The sequence below is a fragment of the Sander vitreus genome, unplaced genomic scaffold (genome assembly GCF_031162955.1).
Source record: "Sander vitreus isolate 19-12246 unplaced genomic scaffold, sanVit1 ctg273_0, whole genome shotgun sequence".
Taxonomy (NCBI): domain Eukaryota; kingdom Metazoa; phylum Chordata; class Actinopteri; order Perciformes; family Percidae; genus Sander; species Sander vitreus.
This window is the reverse complement of record NW_027595436.1, coordinates 10,098-22,500: the sequence shown is the minus strand read 5'-3', so window position 1 is coordinate 22,500 and position 12,403 is coordinate 10,098. Positions and strand designations below refer to the sequence as shown.

Genomic DNA, 12,403 nt, shown 5'->3' with positions numbered 1-12,403 from the left:
TTAAATCAGCTGATACATGGTTAAACTTCATTGGCTCTTACCAGTGTATCTCTGTGTGTACTTCGTCCACATCAATCCCACCAATCAGTCCCAAAACCTCCCAGTTAGAGAGGAAATGCTGTAAACATATTCTTTGTAAATCTTTACAATCATTCCCCGAAAGAACCAAGCAGGTCTGCCTTGTTGCACCATCCACATCTACTTAAAAACGTGACTTTTTCAGCGAGTAGCTTGAAGATTGTTGTTGTTTTCTGTAGCGAAGGGAGTTTGTGAACTGCAACACACAGAGTGCGGACATGTCAGATATAGGATATCCTGGAAATGTACTTCCGTTGATCCAGGCTGCTCCTCTTCATAGACATGATTTACTTCATGATATGTTGTGTGTGTCTGCCTGTTGTTTAACCTGTTCAAATCCACCTCTTTTGCTTGATTTTCATCTATTTCCCTTTCCCAAGGGGAAAAGCTTATAACAGAAGAACTGCAGGGCCAAAATGCATGTATGAGACTTCATGTGAAACCTTAATTCTTGTAGTTTATGAATATGTGCTTGATTATGTGATTTAAACACAACATATACTACAGCAGTTCAAACATGGTTCAAAATAGTTATTTTGGTCTTGTCTCTCCAAAGTGACCACATTTTGCTAAATGCAACTTAAAAGCATACTAAAGACTTAAAATTACTTACAAAACCTTTTTTACAGTCATTCAAACACTGTTGAACATATTTTTTTCCCCATAAATCACATGTATGTGGCTGCTGGCTCTGGGAGGCTGGACTTAGCTCTGTTGCGCATTCATTTGGACTGGCTCTCATCGGATGTTCCTATCATGCTATGGTCCGTTGGAAAGGGAATGTGATTGGCTACAACTGCCATGATTGACGTGTTGATAGCCAATGAGAGCTGTTTCTAAGATGGCTGCTCAGAGAGATGATGCAGCGTAATGGCGCTCCACAGTGGGAGCGCTTGCTGGATGTCGGGGGCTGTCCCGGGGTGAGAACTAAACAGAAAAAGGTGGGGATAGTTTCATTGGGTAGGCAGCAACCTGAGGAAAACAAACATACCCGGAAACACGGTGCAGGTCAGACTCAACAAGGGGGTCAGCTTCTCCTCGGAACGCGTAGCTCCTATGGCGCCATTTTGATGCTAACAAGCCATCACCTCCCGTTAGCATCCCATTGACTCCCATTCATTTTGACGTCACTTTGACAGAGAATACCTTTACATCTGAAGCGTTTAAAGACTTTATTTGTCCGTTGTTTATTTCTAAAGAAACACGACAATGTATAAAAGGCTCCATTACCTTGTATCTCACGTTATGGCTCCGTAGCAGACGTTTTTATAACAATAGGCTAACGATTGTGTCATAACCACGAGACTTACGGTCTCATAGTAGAGGAATTACCGTATAGTACAGGAGAAGCTCTCAGGCAGTTTGGACTTCCATTAGCTGTTTAAGTGTAATGACTAATGTTAACTATCATTTTAGTGATCAATAATGAGCCTGTGTCTATGTTATCTCCTTACATATACCTACGCTCTCCATCTCTGCTAGATTGGGAATGATTGAGATTTCTCTTGGCACAGCTACCAGAAGACTTCCAACTTTCAGACAGGTTGCTCACGTCACATCTACGTCTTCAAGCTCAGTTGGAGGCTGCTCAGTAACGCTCAGCCATCACCGGGAAAGAGCTTCTAATGTCCTTCACTGGTCTCCGTCCAGAGACACGGGGTCTGCTGGTTCATTTTATATATGTCTATGAGACTGAACGAGATCGGCAAATGAAGTTAGAAGACAGTAAGCAGACAATTAGCGTGGACTCTACAGGACAATATTAATAACCTGGATGAGTTTTTTTGAAAAACCATTGTTATCCTTTTGATCTGTGGACACTTATGGACTAGAGGAATATAAATAAGCCAGGAATGGAGCGTTTAGGACAGCCTACAGGTATAGCAGTGTCTTCATTTTGTCCTTTTTTTTGTTTTCTTTTTTTTTCAATAGCATAAGATGATGAATAATGCTTTGGTCCTTATGATTTCAGTAAAATGAACTGAATGATTGCATTACCAATCAAACGATGTACAGCATGTCCATAGTGACAAACGTTGTTGTGTTTAAATACTCATTATGTAACATGTCAGAACTCACGTAAGTTACCAGTGTGTTAACAGGTTAAGTGTTATTTATTTGAGGTATTTCAAAATAAAAAAACTTTTTAAAAGAAGCCATTATTTGTTTGTTTAATAACGTGTGTGATTTATTAAATATGAATCATTATTTTGGGGGAGAAATGCTGTTCTCTGTGAGCTAATCACTGACTGATGATGTGCACATTGAGCCGATCAGCTGAGGCTTTGAGAAGATAAGATAATATAAGATAGACTTTATTAATCCCACACTGGGGAAATTCCTGTGCTACAGCAGCTCAAAAGGAAAATGTACACACATCAGAACAACACAAATACACATTAAGTAGACATAGGAGAAAAAATACACATAAACTATAGGAAATGGAAAAAAAGAATATAATTAGTTATAATAATAGTAATAAAACAAACATATTTACACAATAAACAGTATATAAACACAGATATACAGATGAGTAAGGTGCAGATGAATAGAGATGACATATTGCACAGTTGGAGGTAACAGTGATGAATAAATAAATATGTATAGTGCAGAATATTGTCCAGTGATGGCTCATATTGCAGGGACAGCTAGCAGTGCTGCATTATGATGTTGCATTAAAGAGTCTGACTGCTGCTGGAATGAAGGACCTGCGGTAGCACTGAGGGTGCAGCAGTCTGCTGCTGAAGGAGCTGCTCAGGGAACTGACAGTGTCATGTAGGGGGTGAGAGGTGTTGCCCTTGTTGAGGTGAACACCCAGATATTTGTATGTCTCCACCATCTCAATGTCGACACCCTGGATGTTCACCGGTGTAGTACCAGGCGGCCTCCTGCCAAAGTCAACCACCATCTCCTTTGTCTTGCTGGCGTTGATGTGAAGGTGGTTTGACTCACAACAGTTGACAAAGTCCCCGATGACCTCCCGGTATTCCTGATCATTCTCCTCTGATACCCTCCCAACAATGGCAGTATCATCAGAGAGCTTCTGCATGTGACAGCTGCTTGTGTTGTGCCTGAAGTCCGCTGTATACAAGGTGAAGAGAAAAGGAGCGAGCACTGTACCCTGTGGTGCTCCTGTGCTGCTCATCACCGCATCAGACACACAGTCCTGGAGCCTCACATACTGTGGTCTGTCAGTGAGGTAACTGATGGTCCATGCAGACAGGTGGGGGTCAACACCAGCTCCCAATAGCTTCCCCCAGAGCAGTGATGGTTGAATTGTATTGAAAAGCACTGGAGAAATTAAAAAAACATGACCCTCACAGTGCTCCCAGTATTCTCCAGGTGCGACAGTGATCTGTGTGATAGATAGATAATTGCATCCTCCACCCCTATGCCTGGTTGGTAAGCAGATGGTAGGGGGTCCAGTTCTGAGCTCACCACGGTTCTCAGGTGTTGGTATACAATCCTCTCCAAGGTCTTCATCAGGTGTGAAGTTAAGGCTACCGGTCTGAAGTGGTTGGGCTCCCTGGGATGCACAGTTTTAGGAACTGGGACCACACACTCAACGGGTCTCCCATTGCGAAGTTGTAAAGTCCAGAAAAAAGGAAAAGAAACACAGCTCATCTCCACAGTTGTACATCCATGTATGCACATACGTTGAAGAACAGCGTGGAAGAAGAAAAAACGCGAAAAAAGAAATACAAATATGAGAAATACAAAAAACAAATACAAAAAGGGTGCCATCTTGTATTTGAGAAGAAAGAAAGCATGATGTAATGCAGTCAGACCGCCAGCAGGAGGCAGCTTTCACTCTGTTCTCCAGAGGAGCATTTCACTGGGAAGGCTTTCATTTACGGGAAGTCTGCAGAATAATCAGTTTAAACACTGCCAGGGACAAAAGGTCCAGTAGACAGACAAGAAACAGAACTGCATTAATGCATCAATATATGAAAAGAGTTCATTTATATGTTACATACAGTCTTGTGCATCTGTTTTCTATCAGATCAGCAGTTTGTCTGCAAGTAAACATGTTTCTGTGTTTCATGGATCACTTCCAACAAGTTATCCTGTCACATTTAGGTTCTTCTGCCAAAGACACACCCATGAAGCTGAACTGACAAAAACAAGACAAATATGTTAAACTAAAACACACACACACACATTCAGACACACACACACACACACACACACACACACACACACACACACACACACACACACACACACACATTCAGACACACCTATATACATAATACAGTCATCAGCTTCATAATAAAGAAATCAAATAAAGATGATCTGAGAGCTGATTCCAACTGTGTTTGGTCCAAATGGTCCACAGAGAGAGAAGAGGAGACTAACGTCATGAAGGGGACGACTACATGCTTAAATTTGAAGATTATGACTAAAGTGAGGCAGCAGAGTGAGTCACTGAGTGTAGATTATTAGTAATTCTTTAGAGGTCAGAATCAGACTCCAAATATATGAATGCACATACAAAGACACGGACTCACACACAGAACCCTTTACAGGAATACATTTTCGTTCCTCTTCATTGGTTTGGTTTCCCAGGATGGTGAAGGAATGTCCCACCCCACTCGGTCTCTGATTGGCTAGTACTTGTTGCCTTTCTCGGTAGGATTGGTTAGATTTGAGGAGTGAGAATACCAGGGTTAGCCAATCAGAGGCAGAGTAAGGCGGGACATATCTTCACCATCCTAGGAAAATGTGTTTACAGGAAGACAGAATCAGACATAAAGCTGAACACAGAGATCTACATACACATTTAAGTATTAGGAACCAAATATAGCTGCATATATAAAATATATAAAAAGTAACAATGCCCATCAAACAAGTCAAAGTGCTTCTGTAACTTAATAAGAGTATAAATAGTGTGACATGCAGAGAGGAGAGAGTTAATAAAGCTGACTGAGGTCAGTCAGTGCTCTGTGTGTTTGTCTGATCAATAAAGATGGCTGCTGCTTCCTCTGCTGCTCTAACTGAACTCTTACTGCCTTATCTTATCAAACTGCAGAATGACTTACAGTAAAAATCCCTGAACTTAAACACTATCAGTTTTGTTTTCTGTGAATCATTTGAGTGAGATTACTTATGAAACTCCTTTCACAGTTCACCTTTGTGTAACTCTGCTCGCAGCCAGAAAACGCCCTGAAGAAACACTAAACTAGGAGCATCACGTTTCTTTCTTAAAGCAACAGGTTGTTTTTTTGTTAAAGCAACCAGGGTCAGATCTGAGTTCAAGCTAAAAAAAATACTTTCCCTCCGCATTTGGAATTCAAATCACTTAGTCCTGTTATCATGTTATCATGTTATCATGAGGGAGGGAGAGGACCTGCTGTGTTCATCAGTGAGGGAGGAGTTATCATGCTGCTGCTGCTGCTCAGAGACAGGTCTGGTCTGACTGCTGTTGCCTAAGGTCAGAGTCAACAGTCAAATGGCGTCCTACCCCTAAACACACTGGTCAGGTTATTATTATGAAGGATTATATTGGACGTTGGGAGATTTATTGTGGCAGACTTGTCTCTGTGTGCAGCAGAGCAGCTCAGCTGATGAGTTCAGACTCAAGAGGACTAGTTCTCTCTAGAGTCTAAAGCTCCACACACTCTGGGCCTTCCCTCAGCTGACCTAAGTGACGGCCTGCTGCTGCAGCCTGATGCCATATAAGAGAAATAAAGACCAGACTCAGTGACTTGGCTCACCACCAGAGACGGCCTGGAACAGGAAACTAAAATAAGAACAACATCACGTGTCGTTCTTAAAGCAACAAGACAGGCAGTTCATGGTGTAGCTGCTGCTCAGAGAGAGAGAGAGACAGTAAAGAGTTAAGAGCTCACCATGTGTTTGGGGTTATGGTTGTACAAGCTGTTCAAGGCCAGACAGATATTTATAAGATGAGTTCATGTTTCAGTGTGAGTCAAATCTTGTTTAAGATAAAGTACCTTATGAGTTACTGAGAAAAAGAGATGCTGTTTGTGACTTTTAGTTCCCTAAACAAACCACTTCCTATTTCAACCACTATTCTCAGCAGCTTTGCTGTCATCACGCATCAAGAATTCATAACAGAAACAGAAAGATTTCTGCAAAACCCCCCCCGAAAATCCAGAAAGAGCTAATCTGTTATTAATATTATTATTCATTCATTCATTATTATATTATTATTGTTAAGGAATTAAGTACTGTTATGTATATATGTTCTTTGCATGCCACTTTCTACTTCTACTCAGAGGGAAATACACACAATGGGCTCTGGGTAATTGTAACGACATTTCCATGGATATTTTTCTAAGCATCACTTCAGGTTACAGGACAAAGAAAGTATTCCAAGGTTGTGAATCGTCTCGATGGCTCTCGTTTCTACATCAAACTGGACTTAGCATTTACTACCCGTACAGGTCACCACTCACTCACAGCTTGGCAACCTCAAACACTTTCCTCAGAACAGATAAGCTACATGTTAACAGTATAGCAGCTCATTGTTTAACCTACGTACCATTAATGTCGCCATTAACCCTAACCCTGGCACTTTTTCAATATTTGTCCTTGTATACTATCCTATTTTATATTCATAATTTCTTGTATATTCTACGTGTGCTGTGTGTCTGATATTTTGCTGCTGTGGCACAGACATTTCCCAATTTGGGAACAATACAATCTATGTAGTCTAGATGCTGGATGACTGTACCGCCTCCTCAGGGAGGAGGATTGTTCCCATGCAGCTGTTGTACAGTGACTGAGCTCCTTGTGGAATAAAAGACTGCATGTTAACAGCTGCTGTGTTTGTGTTGATGGAGAACAGACAGCTGACCTCATGGATAATTGATCAGGACATGAATAATAAAGTATACTATAAAGTATATAGTATATGGGAGACCTCGTGTTGTGTTAACAACAGACACAAAGAAGAGACTCATAGCCATAATATCTGCTTCTATAGATCATATTTAGTGTTCAGTTAAACGTCTGACAGAAACAGTCAGATATTGAACTGAACTGTAGATGTAGTTGTTTGCTGTGAAACGTCAACAGTCTGTTCAGACATCCTGTATGATAAAGAGCTGCAGTTTCTCTCTACCAACATTAAACAGGAACTGACACCACATCCTGACTCAGACTGAGGGGGGGGGGTAGTTAAATGTGCTTTCAACCATTTTAAAACACGCACTCTGCCCACTAAATACAGACCGTTTTGTCCTCTGATTACAGGGGCAGGCCCAGACTGGCTAAATGTGGCGCCATGCAGATGAAATCTCATCTGTCAGCTAGAGGAGTCAGATGAAAACAGGTTGTACATCCTGTTTTATTGACTTTAATTCTGCTTGAGAATCAGGACGTTGTTCAAAAGTCAAAACCTTAAATAAAGGTTTATGGTTTATTAGCTTTGTTTTATAATAGATATAAAGAGAGACAAATCAGACTTCACTTTGAACTTCCTGTTATAAAAGAGACCAGGTATACATTCCCTTTGTGTGGTTTTACCTGAGCGGTTGCCAGGAACACAGGTGTGTTGTGTGTTTGGTCCAGTTGAGCGGCATCAGACCTGCATCAACAGGACTTGGACACCGTCCAGATGAGTCAGTTGGTCTGTGAGTTGTGTTCCTGCTGCTGCAGTTACCCTGGAGCACAGGCGTGGTGGGTGTTTCTACATCAACAGTACGTGTATCAACAGGTTCAACAGCTTCACTTCTACAGAAATGAAACTTACTGCACCTGAATCCTCTAAATATTCTAAATCAGGTCTACCACAGGGGGGCAAAGCATCAACAGATTGTTTTCTAAAGGACAGTTGGGAGAGCTGAGCAACGTTTAAGCCAGGTTTCATGTTTCTTATGGTCATCGCGCATGGTCGCCGTTAAACGTTTGGTCGTTTATACTGATTGTATGTCAAAGGTAGATCAGCTCCGAGAACTGAATTCCTCTCTTACGGTCTGTAGTATTGCGTCTGTGTCTTTACAGAACCTTGCAGACTCTCCGCTCACAGCCGCCCAAGCTGCAGTTTGGATATATCTCCGACCTCATCGCCCCGACCGCCCTGACTGAGAGAAGCATGAAATAAGTTAGAGTGTGTTCGTGAAATCCTGGACATGTTGGACAAAGGTCTCTTCAGCTGAGACCAGAGACCCTCCATCAGATTCAGATCTTAGTCTCTCAGGATCACATCCTTCCCCCAGTCTCTGCTCCTCCTCAACACAGTTACAATATTAATATATTAATATAACACACACACAATATGAGGTTGATATTTGGAGCGGCTTTATTTGTTTATTAAAGTAAGATAACAGTAAAACAGTTTAAGGCGCATTAAGGTATCTGAATGTTAAAACTGAGTTATTAACTTCCATCATGTCTCTGATCGTTATTATTTCATCCATTCATTCATATTCAATAATTATCAGCTGATTTCACAGCTCATCACTTTGGTATAGTTCACATTTCATAACATTTCCTTTAACAAACATCATGTAAATAATACTTAGTAGATAATAATCCAGTTGAAGGTCTTATTTAGAGACCTTCAACAACAATATTCACAATGTTATCAACTCCTCAGTTTAAACCATTCAAGCTGAGTTGATATTATATCATTATCTGGAAATATAACATTGTAGGCAGGAAACACAAGACTTTATATGGCCGAGCAGAAAACTAAAATGAAGTCGATGAGACACACAAACACATTACCTGTTGAAGAGCTCTCTACACCTGATTATAAGATATTTGGGGGGTGCTCTGTCTGCTGATATTTCAATTATTATTGGAGTAAAGCATGTTCTGTGTAATACTTAGTATTATAATTAATAATTAATAAAATGAATAATATTAGTTAATATTGTCTGAGCATCTCTGTGTTCTTCATTCAAACCTCACTTTGCTGTTGCAGTACATCTTTACTGACTTACATTTATCAAAGTATCAAATATGGAGTAATTTTGTTTTTACTTAAGGAAAATGTATTGAAAGTAAAAGTACTTTTAATTACATTTTACTATATATATATATATATATATATATATATATATATGTACAATATACTACTATATACATTACTTATTTTTCTGTAGAGCAACAGTACTTTTACAAGTGAAAGGTTTGAATCACTCTTAGTCTGACCCTCCTCTGGGACCATCAGAGCTCCAGATGACACAGATCCCAGACTCAGATGCACAAACCCCTCCACCACGGTAAGGTGGTGACTCACGGAGGGGGCAAACAGATCAAATAGCAGATTTACACCTGACCTCACACCCACAGAAGTAATGAGAATATGTTGTATATACAGCACATGAGAACACTGTCTGGTGTTCAGAGCTCTGGGAGTTGTTAGAGGAGCTGAACGTCTCCTGCTTCATCAGCAGCAGCAGGTTGTCTTGATCTCATGTTGTTACGTCTTTTATATATCAGGACACCGACCACTGCAGTAGCTACAAGAACCAGTCCACCTGCAACAGCTGCTGCCAGTCCAAAGTATCGGCCTCCATTCTTAGAACCTGAAGGTGAATAAAACATATGAGTCAGTAAATGTGTGATAGTGGAGCAGTCTTCATCCTCTCTGATGTTAGAAACTGCAGCTACAACCTGATACTCAGAAAAACTCACTGAGAGAGACTCACTCACCTGGCTCTGTAACCTGCAGACGGATGGTTCTGATTGGCTCAGAGTCGATGTTGGCTCTCTTTTTACGTCTTGAACCATCTGATGCAACTCGACACTCGTATGTCCCGTTGTCGATGCCTCTCACATTCTTCAGACTTAAAGACACGTCTCCTGTCCTTCAGATCTCTGTCCACCAGCTCCACCCTGTCCTTAAAGGATGGATGCTGGTGGGTTGGATCCAGGTGTCCATCGATGGTTAAGAGGACGTAGTCTGGCTCCAGGTCAGGTCTGGTCCACTCTACAGCGCTGATGGAGGAATCAGCAGCCTGACATGGCAGAGTGACATCATCTCCAGTATCAACTGTTACCTCAATCAGGTCTGAAAAACAATAACAATAAAACTTCATGTTATTTCAAAAGACCTCAACAGACAGGACAATGTAGGAAAACTAATTTCACAAAATCAATAGTTTCAAAACTAATTGAGTTGTAAAGTGTCATCACTTGTAAAATTCTATTCAAGGCAAGACTTAATTCAAAGCAACATTGTGCCCTATTTATCAAAAATCATTTAATAGTCACACTGTGTCTAGTCTATGTCCTTCACGTTCCACTTCAGGGATTGCTCCGGTGCTGCAGGAAATTCCGGTGGATGGATGTATTTTCCGTTCCCTTCCTCTTCCTTTGTGTTGGCGTTCTAACCTCCGGCTGATTTGTGAGGACTATGGTTAACTGCTCCTCAGATCTCTGCAGGGTAAATCCAGACAGCTAGCTAGACTATCTGTCCAATCTGAGTTTTCTCTCGCACGACTATTTTGCAGCAGCTCTGTGTGGAGTTTAGCGCCACCCATGACGATTCTGATTGGTTTTAAGAAATGCCATTAAACCAGAGCAGGTTTTCCTCCCATCCCCGAATGCTATGAGGAGTAGCCAGACCCTCCTTCAGCACTTTGGAGGATGGTCTCTCAAACGAGACGACACTGTGCCAGATCTCTGGAATAAGTCCATAATCATTCCTGTACGGAAAGTAACATGCCCATCTGTCAATAATGATTTTAGACAGATAGCCTTAACATCAGTAGTAATGAAGTGTCATTGTAAACAGGTTTAAAACAGAGGTGGCCGCTTCTATGGATCCCTTACGGTTTTGCATATAGGTGAGAGCACAGAGGATGCTGTCATTAGCGTGACACCTCATCAGCAAACACCTTGAGAACCCTAAGGCCTATGGCAGATTTTAGCTCAGCTTTCAACTCGCTTCAACCTCACCTGCTTGTACAGAAGTTAAACAAAATGAATGTGAACCCTCCTATAATCAAATGGTTTTACTCCTCCTTTAACAACCAGATCCCAACAGGTAGAGGTCTCCCTCTCAGAGGTCAGACACTGCAGTACAGGAGCACCTCAAGGCTGGGGTACAGGGTTTGACCATGTCCTGGATGTAAGCTGGGGCAATTTGCATTCTTTATTTGTGCAATTCTCTTACTATCCGTAATTTATTTTATATTGGGGCACGTGGATGACCTCTATTTATTTTGTTGTGTTTTATATTGTCATGTACTTGTCATTGTTTGATCTCTTTCTGTAAAACAGCACTAAATAACAGACACCAAGTGTCCTGCTGTAGGAAATGTGTTGCCGCTTGTGTTCAACTCTTGTCACTACTGACTACAGCCCTACAGCTCTGTGTCTGATTAATCCAGCCAATCACAACACAGCACAGCCCAATGCACGTCACATTTCCCTCCCTGTTTCTCTCTACAGTCTATGGTCCCTCACTTCTTCCCTCCCCTTCTTTAAGCAGTAGCTCTCTCTCTCTCTGTCTCTCTCTCTCTCCCCCCCCTCTCTCTCTCTCTCTGTCTCTCTCTCTCCCCCCTCTCTCTCTCTCTCTCTCTCTCCGTCCGTCTGCCCGTCAATTTAACGACATTACACAATACTTCATATCGTCCTACATTTTGAAATATCACATGAAAAATAGGTATGTTACACATGTTTTTTTTTTTACACCAAAATCTACTGTAGTCTCATTATCATAAAAAATTAGCTTTTTCTTTATCAAAGTAAATAATTGATCTGGGTTTTAAACACATTCACCATAACAACGCAGGTCAGAAATAAAGTCTACATGAGTCTTTTCACCATAAAAGCTGATATTTACCAGAAGCTGCTTCAGACAGAAGGAACAACAGGAACATTAATGGAGCCATGAGAGCTGAGACAGATCTGCTGCTGTCACACTGCATACACACTGGTTTACTGTGAGGCAGTCTGGGTGGATCTAACTGCAGCTCCGCCTACAGGAAAGCATTCAGGCTGTTTTCTGTGTCCACAACAGAAACACCTAAAGCTGCAGCCCTCTCTGTGCACCTCGGTATTATCAATTTGATTCATTCATCTTGAATACATTCAGTCAGAGTAGTAACAGACTGAATGAATGAATAAACAGAATGTTTTTGGCATTTCAGGCTTTTATTTGACATGACAGCTGAAGACATGAAAGGGAAGAGAGGGGGAATGACATGCAGCAAAGGGCCGCAGGTCAGAGTTGAACCCGTGTCCCCTGCATTGAGGAGTAAACCTCTACATATGGATGCCCACTCTACCAACTGAGCTATCCGGGGGCCCCAGACTGTTAACTTAAAAACAAATTATCTTTCTGCAATATATGAAGTACAATTTGTGTTCCTTAAGTTATTTAGGTCATTGATATAAATGG

At 41.3% G+C, this 12,403-nt stretch overlaps 2 protein-coding genes across 5 annotated transcripts in view; one reads left to right on the top strand and one right to left on the bottom strand.

Annotated features, from left to right (window-relative positions):
* The window catches only part of LOC144513541 (uncharacterized), a 14,191-nt gene extending 11,954 nt beyond the window's left edge, over window positions 1-2,237 (top strand). For both annotated transcript variants that reach the window (XM_078244640.1, XM_078244639.1), the window contains exon 9: window positions 1-2,237. This exon is cut by the window's left edge and continues 270 nt beyond it. The gene's annotated coding sequence lies outside the window, so the exon portion shown is untranslated.
* The window catches only part of LOC144513542 (coxsackievirus and adenovirus receptor homolog), a 36,170-nt gene extending 24,203 nt beyond the window's left edge, over window positions 1-11,967 (bottom strand). The window contains exons 1-3 of one of the 3 annotated variants that reach the window (XR_013501147.1): window positions 11,846-11,956; window positions 9,709-10,066; window positions 8,325-9,581 (exon numbers count right to left, since the gene is read on the bottom strand). The gene's annotated coding sequence lies outside the window, so the exon portion shown is untranslated. Of the gene's footprint in view, window positions 1-8,324; window positions 9,582-9,708; window positions 10,067-10,271; window positions 10,494-11,845 lie in introns of those variants that run through there. The other 2 variants (XR_013501148.1, XM_078244642.1) reach the window with 2 other exon arrangements.
* Between the last annotated feature and the right edge of the window lie 436 nt (window positions 11,968-12,403).